The following is a 22,792-nucleotide window of genomic DNA, read 5'->3' as shown; positions in this document are numbered from 1 at the left end:
GGACTCTGCTCCTTCAGTGGCTCCCTGTGCTGTCAGAATTATTTATGAATGTAAATACTGTTTTCTTCTGCCTAGTAATTACTTTAAGAGTGCACTTCAATTAGAGTAGCTAATTAGTGTTTATCGTGTTTATGTTTTTCCTACCCTCTCCCTCTATCTACGCCTCTCTTTATGTGTGCTTATGTCTGTGGCCTTCACCGTCATCTTTAACATCTGCTGCTTATCTGCTGCTTAAAACTTAAAACGGCAATTCCTCACTATTTTTAATTAATGATGTGGCATGATTTAATATACGAATGAGTCTGCTTTGAAGAGTGGGAGCAATAAGCTGATCTACTTCAGCTCTCCTTGGCTCACAAGAAGCCACATCGGGACAACCTCCTGCTTCACTCAAAAAGTTTGACCGTGGATATAAGAATATACCTGTTCTGCTTGTTTTCCCCTCTTGCTGCAGTAACTGTGTATGTTTCATCTCATTATTTACAGGGAAAAAAAACTGTCTTGCAGATTTAACTTATCATTCAGCACAGACACCGCTCAGCTGTGTATTGTTTATCGGGGAGTTGACGATAACTTTTACATTATGGAGGAGCTGCTGTGTCTGAGGAGTCTCAAGGGCACAACAACGGGGAAGGACATTTTTTTTTTTTTGAAGCTGTGTCAGATGCAATCGACAAGATGGGACTTAAATGGGACGAGATGTGTGCAGTTATGACAGGCGAGCGCAAAGGAATGGCCTCGAATGGCGCCAAGGCGTGAGAGCGTGGAGCTGAGGCTGTTAAAATGCACTGTACCAAGACAGTCCAGCTTGGCGATGTGATGAACAGTTGTTATAACTGTTAACATAATTTGAGCATGAGGGCTCCACCGCAGATCTTTCCAAGCTTTCCTCTCTGACGTGAATGCGAGACCTCCTCTATCATTCAGCTCCGTGTTGCAGCGGCTTTATTCCCTGAGATCAGAAAGTGACCCTCTAGGTGATCTTACTCATCATCTCAACACACTGAACAAGAGCCTGAAAGGCAAAGGCCAGACCTTTTCCAGAGGTCAACCTTTCTGCTAAAAAGGGGAATATATGTGTGACATCTCTCATGGCAGAATTTAGACAGCGCTTCCAAGATGTTTCTGCCATTGAGAAGGAAATCAAGCTGATGGATGCAGAATAAGTGGAAGAGAGTCTGCAATTAGAACTGATGGAAATGCAGTGTGATGAATCTCTGAAGAATCAGCTTCCCTCCCTACTCGACTTCTACCGGAGTTTGGAAAAGGCCAAGTTTTCCTCTGAACGAATGAGCATTCGGTTCGGCTCAACATATGTGAGCAAACATTTTCTCTGTTAACTCTGAACAAAACACTGTGTACAATAAGGTCAGAGAAGTGTAACCAGGCGTGTCATGGCTGACTTACCTATTATGGAACACATTTTTTCTTCCATCTCCTGTTGCAGTCATTGACCACGTTGCAGTGGCGAGATGTTATTATAAAGCAATTTTCATCTCAAAGAATTTCTTTTTTGTTTCACTGACATTATGACCCTCCACTGCTGTTTTTTTGAAAAAGTATCCATGTTCCTTATGGATCTCCAAAATGCTAAAATCTCTGAATTTGTCAGATTCTTTAATCTATTATTTGGTGCCATTTTCATACATAAACACTTCTGGACTGTTGGGCATTAATTGGGCTAATTTAAATTTCTCATGAGTGCAGGTTCATTTCCACCTGTCTCCATTCATTTGCGTGTTGGGGAGCAGCATTTGCACGCTGCTCTCCTCCAGCACCGAAGAGCATGTTTACGGTCTCTTTGTTCACCTGGTGGATGAGTCTTGCTACTACACTCATTCTACGGGCATTGAGCTTGAATAAAGCCCAGAGTAGTCCACAAAGACCAATGGATTATTGTTTCTTTGAATGTGAACATGTATAGAGGTCTGATTTATTTATTTATTTAAACGGAGCTGAACAAAGTTATACTTTTAGTGACATGTAAATGGGACTAAAATAGTGTTACCATTACCAGAGAGAATATTTCAAATGGCAGAGATGGTAGACAAATGTAGCCAAGATTCTGCTCTACTAAAACCTCTCCAAGGTTTCTCTGCTTCCTTTTCTTCTTCGAAGTTTTGGGCTGCAACTGCATCATTTCAAAGGGATATTCACTTAGAAATATACAATTCTGTAAGGCGGAAATTAGATGTTTAGACATCATTACATACTGTTTGTTTCTGGGTAGGTCCTTTGTAGGTGAAGATAAAACTCAGAATACATCTCACATCTGAAATCTCACAAATAGTCCCTTTCGTATGATACCAAGATTATTAAAATATACCTTGAAGTCGGATAGATATTCTCTATTCATTTGGGGTATTCATTTTAGAGCAGGGGCCTGAGCCAGAAGCCAGGAGAGGTCCATGGGTTAGAAAGCTGGGCACGGAAAAAAACATTTTCTTTTTTTGCTCTGTAAGGGTAATAGAGTTTTACTTACAATGGATTAATATACTGTAGCTTCTTACCTTTTAAAGAAGGAAACAAATATGCATATCAGGCTTATAGTTGAGGAGCTATTCATGACCCACTTTGAATAATATTTTAGGCGTTTAAGAAGTTGAAGACATTTCTTAGAAGCTAAAAGTAGGTCAATTAAAATGTACTGAGTACATGTTAAAGGTTAATTAATAATATATGATGCCTATTAAATGAAAGGATATTTTAGGGTATAAAATAAAGTCAAAACTAACAATAATGTTTTTTTTGCAGCCTGTGCACACAACTGATTATCAATCATAAAACCACCTTGGTCTGTGCAGCCTCACTACAATGAACCAGAAAGAGGATACAAAATGTAGATAAACAGAGGCCAACAATATATCAAGAGCTATGGACCCAAGCGGGTGCAACAAGCATTAATAATACAAATAAATGATATAATATAAAAATCGCAAAAAGATAGAATGACATTTTGTTGATGTGCTCCTCTGGAGAAGGTACATAACGTCATAACTATCATTAATAAATAAAGTCGTTTTCACTACAGTGATTTTATACACCAAAATGATATGAAGATATGAATATCTTACTTGGTAATACAGTTCATACACATCATTAGAAGATTTTATTGAAAGCAATTGACAATATGTTCTGCAATTCTTTAATGCTATTTGATGTTATCTTTCTTATTTCTGCAAACGCTGATGATGATTTCTGAATCTGCGGTGCACCGCTCCACAGCTGACCACAAGTGTAGGTAGTTCAGCCCTCTTCTCTCAGACCGCGCTGATGAATTATTGATTGGAATTTGATTGAAGTTTTGAGTTGGTTTAAATCTTTTACAATCGAAAGGTGCTAATGGAATAAATATGGCTCACTAGCACAAGCATGTTTATGATAAAGCGGACCGATCAGAGAATAATTGGATTGGTTCCGGTGAAATATTCTTACTCTATAACATACTGGTGAAAAACCAAGATTCTATGGAACTCAATGGATGAACTGCAAGAAGAAGAGTCAGGTATGTTCAAGAGCTCAACTCCTTAAAATAAACACTCATCTCAAACTGATTTAGTACACACATTGATTTATACTATGTTAAAATGAATCAAAATATTTCAGACATCTGTGTCAAATGTAATGCCAAGAAGGTACCTCATTTCACTGTTCATGGAAATCTTCCAAGATAAAAAAATGTTCTTGAATAAAATAATAAAATGTATTTATCGAATTCCCTTCAGTCCAATCCCTGTTTGCCTTACACTTTGTATTCTTAATTTGTACCTAGAGGATTGTAAACGGCAAAGAGAAGAACATCACAGTTATGTCTATCGCAGTAAAGATGCTTGAGCTCTCTGTTGATAAAATGTGAAAAGGTTGCTGCCTCTAAGTATTGCCTGTATGTCTTGTCTCCAGCCAACTGCCATGGGTCTGGGAGTCCCTTTCTTTCATTCTTTAGGAATTGTGAATTTAGAGAAGCTTTGGAAACTTTAAGGTGATATATCTGTAAGAAATGCCAATGTATAGCTAGTATGCCTACCATACAATGATATGTGACAGAGATTAAAGGTTTTATTGCTTATATTTATAACAAAATATGTGTTCATATATTTATTAATGAAGTATTTATACTTCTTCAGTCTAAATACCTGAAGGCCATGAGATGTGGCTAAAAGCTGCGCAAGACCACTTAAAATCTTACTACTATTTCTGAGGATAATGCATGAAGCTCAACATGTCATCAGTTATTAGACTATGATGGTTCAACTTATTGAACTTGCAGCAAAGCTCAGACTGTGACCATGGCAACCACAGAAACCTTCACCTGCCGAGTACAGACAGATCAATGTAGAGAACGGTACCAGCCATCACCCTGAAATTCTGATTATCAGTCATTACTCTGTGTATGTTCACTGTAAAATCACGACTGTAAAATCACCTTGCCAACACCGTTCCAGGGATTTCATAAAATAGCTTTTGATACAATCAGATACATTATGTTTGCTCCTGACACATGAAGGCTCACATGCCATTGTACCTTAGTTTGGCCTTGGGAAAAGACCTGTGACAATTCCCAGAAAACTCTCTGTTTTCTAATGGACCTGGTTAATTGTAAAACAACAAAAACTCAGCAGAGTTCCTCATAATATCGCCAAAGACATAAAGAAAAAAGGCATCAGTTGCCACAGGAGATAACCACATATCTGTAATTTTAAATAGCCTCGGAGTTGTCCCCGACCTCGCTGGACGGGTAACCGTCATTTTTTAATCCTTTGAAGAATTCCTATGTGCAACCAGTGGGTAGGCTGACCCTGCCTGAAGCAAGAAGACACCGATCGCTGATCCTCAAGAAAGCGAGAGAAGTTATCCTTCTCTCGCCATGTGTCTTCGGCGCCATACAAGGACCTACTGAGCCCCCGTTATTGTCTTGAAGCTTGAAGGAACTCTACCAGACACTAATGCATTAAACTGCTACGTGGAGTAGTCTCAAATAAGTGGCTTTTGACTAGGCAGAGAAAATAATAATAATAATAATAATAATAATGTTCTTACTGTAAGCTTTATACTGAAAGCTTTAACGTGTGTTGTCAATTTAACGGGCCACAAAATCCGGTTCAATGCTGTGTTGAGACTATACCGCAGTTGTTGTGCTTGCTGCTTCAACTGTGTTCAACACGTTGCATTGATTGTAGTGTCCCAAGCCGTGGGCCCCAGCTTGGGTTAGTTTCTGCCAGCGCATGCATGTAAAGCCAAAAAACTGCATTCTATTAAGTTCTGTGGCAGTTAGGATTCTTTGTGCTTCACTTCCGCCATCTTGCTTCCTATAACTCCTCTACTTTTAAAGTAAAGGATTATTAGTGCATATGTGTTGTGAAAAGAGCTGGTTGAGACGGTGAATTACACCGATTCAATTCTTTACTGTTCGCTGTGTCAACGGTTGCTTATTCATAATTGTGTTAAGAGTGCCACAGCCCGGCTCAGGGACTGAGACAAAGTAGGGAGGCAAACTTGGCTGCTAAGAAAAGCATTATATTTGACCATAAACATAAAATAAACAATACAAAAGAGTAGGTATCAGTGGTCAGTAATGAAGTGCAAACAGCAGAATATAAACCAAAGGACCAGTGTCTAGAAAGGATCTTCTCTTTTCCAGCCAAGGCAGCCGGATGAAGGAGTAATTAAGGACAGAGCAGACACACCTGCTCAGGTGTGGCCCGTCACAGCTGACGACCCTCCAATCAGAGCCTACAACAGACAACCACATGCACAGCAACACCTTGTGTGCAGGGTCGTCACAATAGGGATGGTTTTATGGATTTGAATAATAATCTTGAATATTTGCTATAACCAAACCTGCTTCTACCAGATCCCAAATAACCACAGTCTGGTTCTGACTTGTTCACCGTGGTGCAGCAGGTGAGCCGCGCGCTCATCTTCTACGAAAGAAACACACTTGCTGTGGTCAGTTTCTCTTTACCTTCAGTATTTCTGACACTGAGAGTGTCCATATATCCCAAAATGGAATAGATGTTGAAGCACAAAAAAAAAAGATGGCACGCACACAGATGTGAAAGAGATTGAAAAAAAAAAGGTGGAATATTAATAGTATTGAACAGGTCGCTCTGATCCTCATTATTCAGTAATGTATAATCCTCACTCTATTACTTTTGTATTCAGTAGTATAAGCATGTGGGCTGGTTTCTTCCGGACAGCCCGGCTCTGCCCTTTGTACAATAATTGTTTGTTCTGGCTGACTGAGCCCGAGTATCTCCCACCGATAATGCTAAACACAATTTCCCCCAGGAGAGGAGTTTGCTGAGGAAAACCTGTGCAGTCCATTTCCCAGTAAAGGGCAAATTAAAGAAGGAAAAACAGCACCCTGCGGATTCAACATGGTCTGTTCAGCATCTTACATTCTTTTCAATTATTTTACATTTGTCTGCTATCAGGGGCACTCATGTCCTTGAGTCTGACTTTCTGTCATACAGAACGTGAACTTAATATACATACATTATTTGTCAATAATATACAGAACATCCAGAATTGGGGTGATTGGATTCACTATCTCCCAATCCCCTATATCTGCTACAGTATCCCTTAAGTTGTACATTCATGCACAAACCTATTGGAGGAGGATACATAAAACTATACAGGGGCTCTAACAATCAGGAATATTGGAGGGTGGGAACCATTGCTCAACAGCAGGAAGCCTGTCCTGGTTCGGACATAAGCAATCGGAAAGCACCTATGTAATTGAAATGTCCCTGTTGTGTAGATGCCTGAGAAGAGGAATGACAAATCAATAATGTCTCCTATTAAGTTGCCTCCCCATTTTCAGATGTGGGGGGGGGGGGGGGAAATGTCTCCTTGTCAGTGGCGTTTGCATCTTCCAGGGTTCAATTTATCTAAGGTCCAAAAATAAAGAAATTGCTGCCTCCCCGTTGCCTTGAGCTTGGAGAAATAAACAGTCAATATTTGCTCCTGGGGACCTACGAAAAGGATGTGCACATAAATCACCCAGCATGCACCTGTCCAAAGAATGAGCCACAGAGTCCTGTGTCATCACGTTTAGGATCATGCTGCTGGTGAGGCTCCCCCTTCCTCTCTGAATCAATGTGCCAGGGGGCATTCAGAGAGGCACTGGCACTGGTAGAAGGGACAGAAGATGAAATTACTTTTCCATTGTTTCCCGTTGTGCTTCCATAGCAGCCTGTGTACATGCACTTCAATGCTGAAGTGATGAAGATTGCAAACTATTGGCCTCACACTGGTTTTCCCCCAGCAGAGGTCTTCCTTTAATTTTCCTCTTTATATGTTAATATATCGCAGTGATATAATTGCTGTTTTACAGGAAAGTGTTTCTGTCTGGATCATAAAGCAGTACATAGTTACTGTTTGAGTTCATAAACATATCATAATAGTATTACTGTGTTGCTTTTAATTATAAAATAATGACAAACCTGCTTTTAACGAAGATAAAAAAAAAGGCTTTTATTATTCCTTTTGAAACAACTCGTTCTTCTGGGTACAATAGGTATCACACGTGGCTGTAGGTTTAGTGCTAATCACGGTCTGATGTTTGCCAGCTGATGAGTGACAGGGCATGCGGTTTGGAAAATGAGTTTGAATATATCACTGGCTCAGCCCTTTCTGATGCCCTTTTCTGAGACAAATACGACCTGTCCACTAATGCAACAGGAGTGGTGCATCACATCCTGTCTGGGAGAGCCTCGAGCGCCTGTCATTCGGAGGAAACGTGCCTTAAACGCTCTGCGAGACTCATCGGCTTCCTTTGACAGGGCAATCATGCTGAGACTGCAGAGGATTGTATACAGTTTCTTACATTGTGTCTACTGTACTACTTTGTTGTGTATAGCTACAATATTATCAGTTCAGTTGTGTGTAATATCATATAAATGCTTCATGTGAACTGTGTAAGTACATAATGAAAGACTTTGTTCATATGAAATATGCAGTGAAATAATGGAAAATATGTTACTGCCAAGCATGAGTTATTGCCTTTGAAACCAGTGTTTTGTCTCTCAGTCTAATTGTTTCATCAGTGGGATGTTCATCGGAGTGGAATACGGACAGAAGGCTGTCGGGAGGAAAATGGAGATTCATCTTGGATAATGGCTTCTTCTCTTCCCGCTTTTCCCGTCTGCCATTCTGTCTGTCTGTCTGTCACACACACACACACACACACACACACACACACACACACATCCCTCTAGTGTTACACAAACACGTTCAGGGGTCCTGGCAATCTGTTCAATCATTCCCTTCTGCAGTTCTTTATACAGCTCTCTAAGGTCTAATTATCAATGACAGAGCATAAAGATATGTCCCTCCTTCACCTCCGTAAGCAGCAGATTTTAATGTAAAAGCCCCCTAATAGTTTGTGCGTTAAGTGTTAATAGACGAGGATCTTCCTCGGCCTTAAGGTGATGAAAAGGCAGAAGGATGAGGGCATAAATTAGAAGAGGGAGTCATAATGCTCAGTAGCACACTTTTAATTGAAAATGAGAATCACATACTGTAGATGGATATCTACCATTACAACGGTGTCATACAGATCATTATTAAGTGACCCGGTGAGTGACAAGGAAGCAGAATGACGGCAAATAGTCCAACACTCACACCTTTGGAGGCCTTTTCAAGAACCCGACGGCTCATTTTTTCCATTGGAAATTTGTTCAGAGAAGGGCATGATCAGACATGAATCATGACATAATAATTGCATCCTATGTATTTGATTACCAAATCATAAAATTCACAAATTAAAGAGACTTTATTGTAATAAAGTCCATATTTATGTTATTTGATGATCTATTGGAGTGTGTCATCCAAGCGTATAGTGGTTTCTGTGAATAGATGATGTTCCCTCAGCAGAAACGACGAGTACCAAATACATGAGTTATGTAAATATAATGCTGGCTTTGGATCATCAAGAGGTCTTCCTCTCTCTACAGACGGTTAAACAACAAACAACAGAATAATAACTCTCTGTGAAACACAAATCTTTTGGAAACACAGAAAGAGAACTGTGAAGAGTGAGAAGGGATCCAAGATGAGATAAGCGCTGCTCTTACGGTTCTCTTCTTCTGTACTACTTTGCCAAACGGAATGTAATTTATTCACATGGCGTAGCTTGTGCAGCATTGCTGAATTAGGAAGCTGTGAATTACATTTATACGGTGGAGGAGTTAACAACATGCCAGGTGGGATGATATGAAAGCCTTGCCTCAACAGTGAAAAGAGGGAATACAAAGTTAATCTAAAAGCAGTTGGAGGTGCACGCTCCGCACATGATAGGACGAGAGGGAGGCATCTTATATTCCATGCAAAGCGTGGCTTTTCTGCAGCGTTCTTAATGAAAACCCGGGACGAACATTGTCATCCTGGATGTACCCCGTTGTGCTCCGCTGCTTCTCCCTAGATAACTCGTGAAAAACCTCTTGTCAATGCTTTATTGAACTTCAAGATAACCACAGCTGCTAATGTTGTCATTCTGCCAAAATCTGTAGCTCACAATGTCTCTGCTCTTATCAGCTAATTTGTAGATCTCAGGTAAGAGGAGCAGCACAAAAGACAATATGACAACATGTCCCCCAGTTAAGGATATTTCCATAGCTTTTACGATTTAATTTCGAGCCGTTTTAAAATCCAATTATTATGCTGTTTATTCACATGAAACATTTTGAATTTTTGTTTTGCAAATCCAGTAATGTGTTACTGAAGGAAAGGTGAGAAATGTGCCAATTCAACCTGTCATTTGGTAAATGGGAGCAGCACATGTTGTCTCTAACTGTCAGCTGTCATTGTCTCTCAGCACTGAACCAAATTAAATACTTAATAGGTGACACTTGACAGCTGTTCTCATGCTGATGTTCTTTGCTGTACAGACCCTGAACATTTCAAGACATCTGTGTTTATATTGAAGACCCTTTTGGAAAATACTTATGTATAGTGTCTTGCTTAAAGTAACATCAGATCAATACCACTCATGCTATAATCAATACCGCTGTAAATCTGGACGATTTACTTTTCTTGTCCGGACGCTCTGACGGACTTTGTGTTTCATTTAGCGGCACATAGACGATAGAAGAAGGGAAAGTAGGGAACAGTTAACACACCAGACAGGATCACACAGTGTTAGCCAAGCTGTAACGCATACCCTACTTTGTCTTATTTATTCTAAATGGGATCATCATTTACTAGATGAACATCAACTGTGGTATCACCAGAGCATTGTAGGAAATAGCTCTATCCCCAAATGTCACAGACATCACTTTAAGCGTCACACACACCGTACTCTAAAAGCCCACACAATAATAACCAGAGGTCAGGTTCACGCTGACATGTAAGAATGGTTAGTGCCAGAGTGATACAGATGGACGTGAGATGTCTTCAGAACTCACTGCTGTCAATCAAAGATTCCTCATAGCCATTTAACTCTCCTCTCACACAAAATCCTCTATCTCAATAGTGAACATCTGTCAATGTGCTGCATTAGGTACTAAAGTGAGTTTACAGAGATGGAGGAACCAGCGCTCTCCTTTCTGGCCCTCGAGCACACGTCGTCCTGTACAAATAGGAAAGACGACCACACGACTGTATGTGGCTTAGATATTACACCACTGGGGACGCAAAGGATTCAAACTGATGACAGCAAGACAAAACACCCCTATGTTAAATCTGCTGCAATAGCCCAAAACACAATACATCAATAACAACTTCATTACTTACACTGAAACCGGTGGTGGAGGAAGTACGTGAGTATGGAAAGTAAAACGTACATGAAGTAAAATGGATGAAAAGTGACTAAAACCACAGTGTAAAGAAATACTCTATTACAAGAAAAAGAAACTGTAATCAATATCTTACTTCAGTAAAAGTACAGAAGTATAATTAGCACACGGTACATATCAAAAGTAATTACTCATTATGCAAACAAAGATGTATGTTGCATTTTATGTCTAAAGTCATACTAAATTAACTAATATGTATACCCTTGGAAAGTTTAACTTACAGCAATGCATCATATTATATAAAATCCTCATGTGTTTTTAGCATTGTCATCCTGTGAGAACAAGATATACATGTATATCAACTTTTCATGAGCTCAGATTATTGACGATGCATGTTCCAGCTCCAGCTATCCGACAAATGTCGTGGAGGAAAAAGTCCATTATTTGCCTCTGAGGTCTAGTGGAGTAGAAGTATAAAGTATACATGAAAGTCTGCTTTGAATTAGCATACATACTTGTAAATGTAAAAATGTAAATGTACTTGTCTTATGTTTTTTTATTTCACAGTATTGTTGTAGAAAGGTAAAAACATTCCATAATCCTTATGCTGCTTTCTTGTGCGAGCCACAGAGACACGAGTTGTGCTCTCCTGCAAATTAATTCACTATTTTACCTTCAGCCTGTTGGGAGCATATACAGTCTATGGTGAGGAGTCAAGGCTTGCCTCCACCTGAGAGCTGTTTTTTAAGTTTGGCAAGGAGGCTGAGGCCCACACACACACACACACACACACACACACACACACACACACACACACCACACACTACAAGTCATCCTGTGTTAGTGTGTGAACGGCATGGAGCAGGGGTTGTCTGATCCCACCACCAGAGGCCAGTGCAGTAGGATCTATAAATAAGATGATTGGCTTCAAAGCCGTCACCAAATGGGTTTTCCAGCGAGTCAAAGTGACATTTTGAGGCATCCGCTCACACACACCTGAAGCAACTGAAAGTAGTTTGGAACACAATGAACTGAATCCCACAAAGAGCCACACTGTGCTTCACACAACCCAACCTACTTTGAGAAAGTCTTTCTCAATACTTTCTATTCACACCCAGGGATCACAGGTTACTGCTTGCACTTTGTGGGAAATTAAATATAACCTGAGTGTAGCGGAAGAAACTGAAAGGCTGATTAGGGAGGTAAAGTTTATTGATAAGAACTGAACGACAGACTTTTTTAGGTATTCTATCACCACATTAGTCTCTGATTCAAACCCTTCCTTTCCGCTTGAAACTAGATCTAATATCTATCATGTCAGACTTATCAAACTACCCCAGTTTGTCTTTTTCTACATAGTTCAAGAGGTGAATGTCCCTATTTTAGGCTCATGAGTGTTATTACTGTTGTTTTAGTTTCTGAGAAAAATATATTATAGAAGAAAAAAGAAAAAAATAGAATAGAGTCGCTATACATATTCATTCAGTACATGTTTAACACATATCCAGTGAGCTGGCCTCTGTATTGTAGTCGCTGGCTCTTCTTTTCTTTAGATATTTCAGTGCTTGTATCTTTGTTGCCATCTTCTCAATTGTTAATCATTCCATCTGTTGTACTATTTTGGCCAGAATATTTTTGTATTCTATTATATTCATAATGTCAGTGTTAATTTCATTATCACTGTGAGTCATTGTCCTTCTGTTGTACTGGTTACACTTATCTGCTTAGTCTTTTATTTATCTTCTTCTTTTTTCTTTTATGAAGTTTTTTGTAACTTTGTTTCAATAATATTTTTTTATTTATTTTGTACAAATTGTTTTAATTAGTTAGTTTTTTCTCAGCCCCCGCCGACATGAATGTTTATATTGTTAAGCCTGTTAACTAAATACGTGAATTATGTGTATTTATAGATACGTAATGAGCGAAATATATGATCTTAGTCAACCTAACATGGCAGTTGGTTATCCATACAATAAAAAAGCAGTGTAACAAATGTCAGAGGAATGAGCAAAAGTATAAGAATTTTGCAACATCTGCATATTTCTGTGAGAGATTTCGAAAGGTGATGAGAAATGTTATCATTATTAAAAGTTATCTTTTTCAAAATCCATCCATCCAGGTGATAGAAGCATGTTCTTGCTTCCAATAACCCAGATTATAATCTTTCTGCCACCTAAAGCATTTAAATCACCAACTCATTATTCATAATGATATAACATGTTATCTTTAAATGTGTAAATGTGTGTGAATTCATGCTCTGGCCTAAATACATTATGTGGCTGCTGAAGTGAGGCGAAAAGAAAGCTTCAATAGAAATGTTATTTCTCATAAGCCTCTTAGTGTGTGTGTGTGTGTGTGTGTGTGTGTGTGTGTGTGTGTGTGTGTGTTTTGTACTTCGATCCCGGTGGGGACTTTTACCTGAGTGCACATAGACTGTTGGGGACTTGTGTCACCGTGGGGACAAAACAACGAGTTCCCCACACTTCCACGAGCTTCACAACAGTGTCAACACGCGCCTCATGCTGTTTTATAGTCCCCATGAAAGTCCTTTTCAAGTCAAAAATCAGTGTGACTGTATGAATGTGCCTCTAGAAAAAGGGTGGGCAAACTACGGCTTCAGGAAACTCAAGTCGGGAACGGAGAAGCGTCACCGCGCTGCGTGCCGTGCTTTCTGCTGGTGCCTGCTGCTCACTCCCCCCCCCCCCCCTCACAATCCTTTGGAATTACGTCGTAAAATGTTAACTTTCGAAGAGTTCTGGTAATTTGAATTTGGCATGTCACTTTCTGTCTCCGGAGATGGGGTTCGTTAAGAGTTGTAAAATTAACAGCTGCATCCAGAGTATTTTTCCTCGGCATAACAACGCACATCAAACCCACAGGACTGCACCGCCCCGGACCAACAACACTGTTCCACTGAAACGGTTTCTTTACTTTTTAGTTATTGGCTTTTACTTGTAATTCATATTGGTTCACACAAACTCTCCACCAGGAGCGTCGTTAGGCCTATTTTAGGGGGGCTACAGAATGTGTCTGTCTGTAGTTGTTAACGAGTGTTACCTGCTTACATTCAGGTTTACCTGTAAGTCCAGGTAGTTACAGAATGTGTCTGTCAGTAGTTGTTAACGAGTGTTACCTGCTTACATTCAGGTTTACCTGTAAGTCCAGGTAGTTACAGAATGTGTCTGGCAGTAGTTGTTATCGAGTGTTACCTGCTTACATTCAGGTTATTTGAGCCAAATGAAAGGGAAGTTAGAAACTGTCTCCAGTAATAATTATCGACATTTCTCTATTCTTTGCATTAATATAGATTATTATAATATTTTTTTCCATTGAATGGTATATTTGACACTGAACTAGTTCATCTTTATCTCAGTCATAGTGTCCAAATGAGCATAAAATATCACTATGACCCTGAAATTCTGTCTCTTGTGTTCTCATATACTGAATGAAGCAAAACTACAGAGCAAAATCACACTCTGATTGAACCAATCTATGAACTGTCAGAAACAATGGATATCAGGGGCCCCAAGAAAAATGTGTGCACACATTCACCAGGGTGACACTCCCCTTGGGGCTTAGCCCCCCCTTTCTTGGAATCCTACAAACGCCCCTGCTCTCCATCCATCTGATACTGGCCCGGCCCGTCTGTCAAAGTTTAAAAGTCAATGTGGCCCCTGAGCCAAAAAGTTTGCCCACCCCTGCTCTAGAATGTGCCCCTAGGGTACTGCAGTCCTCATGAGGTCAGTTATTCTGGAAGTGTGCATCCGCTATCCTCTATTGGTCAAAAGTAGCATTAAAGTTTGGGAATGTATCTGTTTTGCCAAAATATATGCATTAATTAACTGCTACATTTGTAAAGATCTATGAAAAAAAACATTACAAAGATACACAAATCAATACATAGTATGAATATTGATATAGTTGCTATTAATATTTACCTTTTTTATAAAATTGTATTATTATTAATTATCTCATCATTGGTATTATTAACAATAATAATAACAGCAATAATAATAATTTATCTCAAAGTCTATATTTGATTCCTTATGAATGTCAGTGGTGTAAACAATAATCAATAATGTCTTGTTTTATTGTTATATGTGATTCTGGACTTTAAGAAATATATTTAATTATATTTATTTATTATATATTTAAGCATTCTGTCAGTCAGGATTTGTTCTATTATATTATTTAAATGCTATGTATCTTTACAGTATGTCTATAATACCTCAATAATAGTCCAACTGAAACAGTATATGGTTATATAAAAAAATAGTTTTGGAAAAAGGCATTTTTCTGCACTTTTCAATTATTAGTTTTTTAAATGCATATTTTAAAAATGCTTTTTTTGTAAATGCTTTTTAAATTTTTATTTAATTTAATTTAACGGAATTTCATTTAATTTCCTTGAGAGAGAGAGAGAGATGGATAGATGAATATTCTATTTCAAAATTCTCTGATTGCAGCATTTCAGTTTTGTTATCATTAAAGAGCTGAGATTCTCAATAGGACACTGAATATGTGTTGGGAGGCAAACCAGCTCATATCCTCAAACTTGTAAAACATGGAGGTCCATATGCTCACAAAAAGATTGTTAGTAACTGCATGTAAGTGTTTGTGTTTGTGTGTGTGTGTGGGGGGGGGGGGGGGGGTAGATTCCTGGATCTCTTTTGCGAGACAGATGGACACAATTGGGAAGGCAAACCTTTAGGAAAATGCCTAGAAGTCAAAGAACTGCAGTGAAAAATAAAAATTAGAAGGAAACATAATACATAAAACTACAAACACATTTTGAAAATGTAAAACGTGTACCACAAAAAACACCTAATGTGTTTAATTTCTCTTTTGCTGTACTATTCTGACTTCAGTCATGATCATGCTGTTTCAACTCTACTGGTGGTTCTGTGCAAACCTTTTGGGAACATCCCAATTTAATCAAACAATGAAGAATGAATAATTTCATCTGTTGCTCTGCCATGAAAGTCTCCGGATTTCTTTTAAAAGTCATCCACATGTTTGTGGTCTCTGACTATCAAGTGGTATAAATGCAAGGGTACAAAGCCTTGATTCTGAATGGATACATGAGCTTATTTTAAAGGATAGGTGTCAGCTGGTACTGCAGATAACACAGGAAGCACGTTTGAGCATTTTCACATCACTGACATGAATCCACCGAGGATTTCGCTTTCATCATGAGTAGCTGTGCTGTCTCAGCCACTGGCCAAGTAAAGTGTTCTGACGGCATGAATAAAACAACAAAAAACATTACCTTTTCTTTCCCCCGTAAACAGATTTAGATGAATTTCATACATGGGGGAAAACAAGAACACCCACTCTGTCGCTATGCCTTAATGCCATTAATCAGGTCAAATGCACTCATTTCCATTTTTACATGTATCGCAGTACATTTCAGCCCACTTGTTCAAACTGTGACTGAATATGCTGGTCTGATAGCATTAAATAATGACCTTGCCACCCACTGACCATTACCATCAATCCACCAACATCCCATACAGGGTAGTGTGTCTACATCGAGACAGAAAGTGAGGCACCAAGTATTCAGAAAGCACAGTCTGTGGAAATTGTGAAGCGTCAAATTTCCCATCGCCTCTGTCCTCTTACTCACTTGGTTGAGCTTGATTGATACTGCAGCTCACCATACCGTCTTAATCCTATGCATTTTTAAAGAACTACTGGGACGCTTGCAGGGAACTCATTTCCAATGGCTCTAAGCATATTTTAATAAGGCACAGATAGTGCTGGCGTGGCGCTTTGTATTGATTCATGGCAGAGGTCTTTGAATTGTGATTCATTACAAAACCCAGCAAAGCATAATAGATAACTAAACCACCTTCTTGTGTTGAAAAGTTTGTGGGGATATTTGATATAAATATAAACTCGATGTCCCCATTTTCCCCCATAAACGTTCTGTAAAAACGTATATATCAGCGCACACTCGTTGGAGAATATTAGCATTTCGTGCAAAGACATTAAATCCTAGTACTTAGAGTAAGCATTATGCAGTTGTTACTTTGCCAATATCAACTGCATATTTCAGTAAACAATAACCCTGGGAGAGCCAAAGACTGTTTGCGGGCTATGCTGAATATTTTAACACCTCTGCATATTGTTCTTGCACTGAAATTGTTGTTCATCTTTAAATGCCTGTAGCAGCTTCATCTTTCAAATTGTTCCTCCTGTTGAGAAGAGCTGGTTCCATGCAAGAATTTACATACGGCAATCGTTGAATTATTAAAAAATGTGTCAGAGGAGATTCCATAAATACACACATTTTCGTTTGTATGCACAAACAGAAGAATACAATACACTTGGACAGTGTAACCCAGCACTCGCAGAGTCACCAGCTTAACAACTCTGATCATTATCCAGAAAAACCCTCGCAGCTGACGCCTCCAAGGGATGTTTGTTTTTGAGTTTGTGATGCTCAGGCCTGCAGAGCAATCTGATTGGAGGATGAAATATAAAGCCATCACAACATAAGAAAAGGAAAGAATTTCAGGAACGAAACTGCAGCGACTGTACTTTTGTCATTCTGTCTGTTTGTATCAGGTCATTCGCAGCACTGAGTGAAGAGACACACAGTGACTTAATTACACAGCAGCTATTTCCATTTGATACTGACAATGTTTAGCTTATTTCATATGTCCTGGGAAAGACCATACGACGCTTAGCAACAAGGCTTCCCAGTGCACGTGATTATTGAAGAAATTCACGTGCACAAACAAACATGCTCAAACTTGTATGAAACGGGTTGTAGTCTATGAAGCAGTGTGCGAGAAAACAACCCAAATACTGAAGCAAAAAAAACAAAGCTTTCCTCAGGGTCCCTCTATCTTCATTTGGCTGACAGGCGAGTCTGAGTGTGTGACAGGCTCGGATGAAAAGTGTATCTGGCCAAGCTTTCTAATGAGAGCAGGGAGTGGTTGTTAGAGCTTTAATCCTGGGCTGATAGCAAAGGGAACATTAAGAATGTGATGTTAAATAATGGCAGATTGTAATGAAGTGACGCAAATTGATATTAATGTTCTCGTTGGTCAAGTCAGGTCAGGAGGCGTACAAACTATGGACATGGAGGTTGGGAAAGCTGAATAGAAATAGTTTGTTCTGCCACGGGGCAGATTATTACACAGCACACAGCACACACACACACACACGTATAAACCATCCTGAGGAATTGCTATTTCAGTTGAACTAGTGATTTTTGTTGTTTCCAGAAAGGGAGCTGTTAGCATATTCATTGTTGCAGCATTGTTAAAGCAGAAGCATTGTGCTGTCAGTGTGTACACTATGCCCTATATCGGGTAGTTAACACACCCAATGTGGTGCCCTAGGACATGCTTGATAACAATTGGTGGAACAATGTAGAAAAGGCTACATGGAAAGACTATTCAACTGCGCTGCAAACAGAAAAACAGATCCCCATGGGCAGTGTCCCTCCATATCGACTGCTTTCCCTCTCTCCTGCATTTCCTTTGCTCTCTCTCTCTCTCTCTCTCTCTCTCTCTCTCTTTCTCTCTTTCTCTCATTCATGTATGATCACAGACAGTTTCATATCACTTGTGTGCTCACAGCCGTGGGGGTGTCTGCATGTGCTTGTTTGCGTCTGTGAGTTTCTTTGTGCTATTTCCTTATGTCAACATCACTGTGATGTTGACATCAGAGCAACTTTTCACAATTTCTGTGGCAACCGAGTCGTGTTTTTACAGTTCCGCCACTCGGAAAGCACACAGTGACCCACGCTTTAGAAAGAGTTATATTCCAGGGGGCATGCGGTAGAACTCATAACTGCACTGTTGGAGACCTGGATGAAGACCCCATTTACTTTCTGACCTTCCATTCACTGATTATGTATTTGCAGTATGGTATCACGGTGCTACATTTGAACTATTTAACTTTTATGCTGCCACTTATAGTAACTATGCATATATATGCAATAGCAGTCAAATTGTTACGTCTGTATAACTGTACAACTGTGTATATTTGTGGAAGAGCCGATGGCATACAGGATAGTATCGTCAGCATACAAATTGACATTTTGAAGTTCAGTTGGACTGTATGTCATTGAATGTAAAATGTAATGATGTATGTAGGGGGTAAATCGCAATGGGGCAAATTTGTTATCCTCGTGCATCTTTATCAACCTTGGTGATTTAAAACTTTTAGTAACCAAAAGAAAAGTATGAAGGTGTATGCGTGGTAATGAAAACCAGTGAAAAGCACCTTACCAAACCATATATGATAATCAACAGTATAAAAAACCTTGGACATATCTACAAAGTGTGCAGTCAGTGCAGGATTGCTTTTTTCATCAACCACTTGAGGGGAATATATTCTATAGCATATTTGGAGCTGCTGCCTCATTTGCTTGCAAGAAAGGGGTTTTGAGAATCTCACAGCAAAGAAGTCATGTGAAGCAGGAACAAGCCATGGTGATGACACGTTCATTTGAATATGATTACTTTCACCATCCTCTTTTGTAAAATAGGCATTACCTTTGTGTTACCAACCATTTGCTTTTTGGCCTTTTTAGCATTAATATTCACTGGACAAGTGACAGAACAATTCTCTAGCATCTCCCAGCGGGACGTCACAAGTCAATAAAGGAGGTATGCACGGTAATACCTCTCTTGTCCTTTACATTGAGCCGAAACCAAACACCACTGTGTGATAGAGAGGTTGGTTTTGCCTCCTGTCATGTTCAAGGACATTCTGAAAGATTTCTAAATTGGCTTTAAACCCAAGGTACATCCTCAGATATGTGCATTGAGTGTGCTTGCAGCCATGGATTTCTATATTTGTTTGTTCAGTTTTTCATTTTTCAAAACAAAATTCTTCCTGTATAATTCAAATTTGGGAGTATATTTGTTAAATAAAACGGTCCCATACCTACTTCAGTATATGTGTTTGAGGCTCAAACCGGTAAGATGTGTGAAACCTAAAAAAAAAAAAAAATGTAATCTAACACAGATAATCACCTCATGCCGAAAGAAAACCCAGACACAATCTGGGCACTGACAAAAAAAACTAAAAGCTACAGAGCAAGATTGAGACAATGGATATCTGTGTGAATGAGAAAGACAATCGCGTCTGGAAGGATTTAAGTGCTATCATCAAGCGAGTTTCTCCAATTCTGTCAAATATACCCTTAGGTGTGTGAGAAAATAATCATGGATAAAAAAAGTAGCTCCGTATTCAGTCTTTTTGTTCTGTCAGTGTTTGAATAATGGCCCTGAAATGTTTAGAATAAATGTTGCCATCTTTTCAAAGAATAACTTCACTCCATTTTGACTGAGAAGTCATTATATTGATTTCCGAAGCTTATTTCTCATTTTGTTGCCCTCAGTTTAGACGTTTGATTTGAGCCTTGCGTTGGAGTTGAAATGCAGGACATATTAGCTTTTTATGAGGCCGTTGCCTCCAGAATGGATGTTTTATGTGTGCAATTCATACAGGGACACATGCAGTTGCACTCAATACAACTATCTATGAGGGGAAATTTGTTCCAGAAATATCACGATAAAATCTAATTTAATTACAAGATTTAGGTGAGTCTTCCTGATATATAAAAAAAATGTTCGACTAAGCTGTAATAGCATGGAGTGACAGAGTAACCGGGATCATCTAGTACCAGGATTAAAGTAATTCCTTCTCCTTTGCTCTCTCCTTCCCTTCACAAAAGCCTCCACAAGCTCCCCTTCTATATTCAACAGATGTGTATCTAAATTCTTCTCACTATGTTAGAGGAAGAGAATAAGTCCTTTTGCCTTCATTACCCTGCTGACTGGTTTCCTGCCCCAGCTCATAGCAGACCGAGTGCAGGCCGATTTAATGTAAAGTTAAGTGATGCTGAGGCTGCAGTGGCAATCAGTGTAGAGCGCTGATGTCTGCAGAGGCCGCCCAGACTCAGCGTTAAAGAGCAGCCATTAGCCCCCTTTTTAATGAAGCACAGCTCATTATGATATCTATTCTATTCTCTTAACCTCCATGAAAAGAAAGGAACAAACTTCTTGGCTCATAAAGCGGCCATTCTTGGATGTCAATATTGCTGCTCAGGGATAGTACAGCATCGGAAAACCAAAAAACCACTAAGGAGCATAGTAGTGCTTAGGCTCCAGATGGCAAAACCCTGAGTACGTTCACGCAATGTGATTTTAAACACCACAACCAAAACAAACTGATGATAATGAGACATACCCTGAAGAAAGTGACTGGAATTTCTTTTAGCTCAACCAAGGTTACCAAATAAAGGCGGAGACTACGGGTTCGACACATGCGCAGTGTAAGATGCAATGTTGGAGGGATAAAGGGATAGTGTCACCTCCATGCTTTTTGAGTATGCTTGAATGTTATTATTAGTTATATATATATTTTTTCTTTTCCTTTTTTTACCTTTCTTTTCTTGTGTTTCGTGTTTTTGTTTTAAAATTGAATTGTAAATCTTCATTTAAACTATGGATGCCACCTCCTTCATTGGAAACAGATCTTGATCTTTGGTGGCATCCATGAAAGTGTATTTTTGTTTGTAATGTTTCTTCTGTAAAAATGTGTCCTGCTTGTTTTAGACTTTCTGAATAAAATACCTACCTAATGTACGGCGGCCAATGTTTTCAAATGGAAAGCATTTGTTTATGGTCTTTAATCAAAGAGCTTTTTAATAGTTGCTCAATTGTGATCCTCACCCATGAAGTGGGTTACTAATATTCAACAGTACCGAAGGCAAACTGTCGACACCTCAGTGAAACAAATCAATCAAAAAAACCCACGTCCTATGAGCCATGGTGCCTTTCGGCGAGTGCATGTGTTGAACCCTAATGATGTGACGGGATATGGCACTGTGACTACTTCACTATTTTCCTCTCCTTAGGAAATACCTTTGCTCTGATTAATGAGTTTATTTGTAGTGTGCATAAACACAAATCCTAGCACATCCCCTCCCATTCTAAAGATGCACCCCATGCATGTTTGTTTGTCACAACGATTACCAGCCAGTGAAAACAGCTGTAAAATATATGGCACACTGTTGCAAAGGTGGTTCTCAAGCCGTATGTGTAGATACTCAGAAAGGGGACAGTATATACTAGTGGGCAGCATGTGACATAGGAAGGGGAATCACGTTTTCTGATCTGGTCTTATTCCACAGTTTGTGGGTTGGTAGGCTCTCCAGATACGTGACCTTTCAATGATATGTCCTCTGTAAATATTTAGGACCCTTTAAAAATATTCTTGGATGTCAAAGGCCACTAAACTACAGGTATAAAGAATGATGTTATAGGTGGTCTGTGCAGTTTAAATTGACAACCCAACATTTTAATACTTTCAAAAATATCCATACAAAAGCCTCCATCAGTGATGATGGATTATAAAAATGACATATATTCGCTGTTCTTTCCAACATTTTTACATAAATCTTTAAAACTATACATTCACAGGGACTAGATCACATAACAAGAGGTATTCTGCAAACGAAAACCTTTCTTTGAACTCATCACATTTGACCCCCCCCCCCCACCCACCCACCCAGGGACTCCTTTGGAATATATATATAAAAGGCTCCGATTGCCCTCAACATTAAAAACACATTAGGCTACACATAATTCATAGTCAGTTCCCAGCAAAAGTCTTTGAGAAAGAGAAAAAGAACGATGAACTCTCAGACACTCGAATGTGAGAGGTACAATGTCGAGTACATCCATAGACAGACAGCACAGCTCTTTTCATGCTAGATCAAGACAAAACCGTGAGGCACGCGAGAGATGCAAAAAGGAGGAGAATCAAACCAAATGTAAGCTCCTTGTCATAAGAGGCCCGTTAGTAATGGAGCAGTTTAATGAGAGCTATTGCACTAACCTTTACAAAGACAAGCATAACAATAGACTATGCAGAGCCATTCGTTGAGTCAGGTGTTTATCTTTGAAGTGAAGAATGTGTTTCCATACTTACAGACGATGGCTTATTTTTTGAGATCACTCTGAAATGGACTGTTCTGCTATATTGTTCAGCTGCTGAATTCCCAGTTTCAGTGACAGCCAAAGCAG

The sequence above is a fragment of the Cyclopterus lumpus genome, chromosome 16 (assembly GCF_009769545.1).
Source record: "Cyclopterus lumpus isolate fCycLum1 chromosome 16, fCycLum1.pri, whole genome shotgun sequence".
In the NCBI taxonomy this organism is placed as follows: Eukaryota; Metazoa; Chordata; class Actinopteri; order Perciformes; family Cyclopteridae; genus Cyclopterus; species Cyclopterus lumpus.
Note: the sequence above shows the minus strand (reverse complement) of the source record.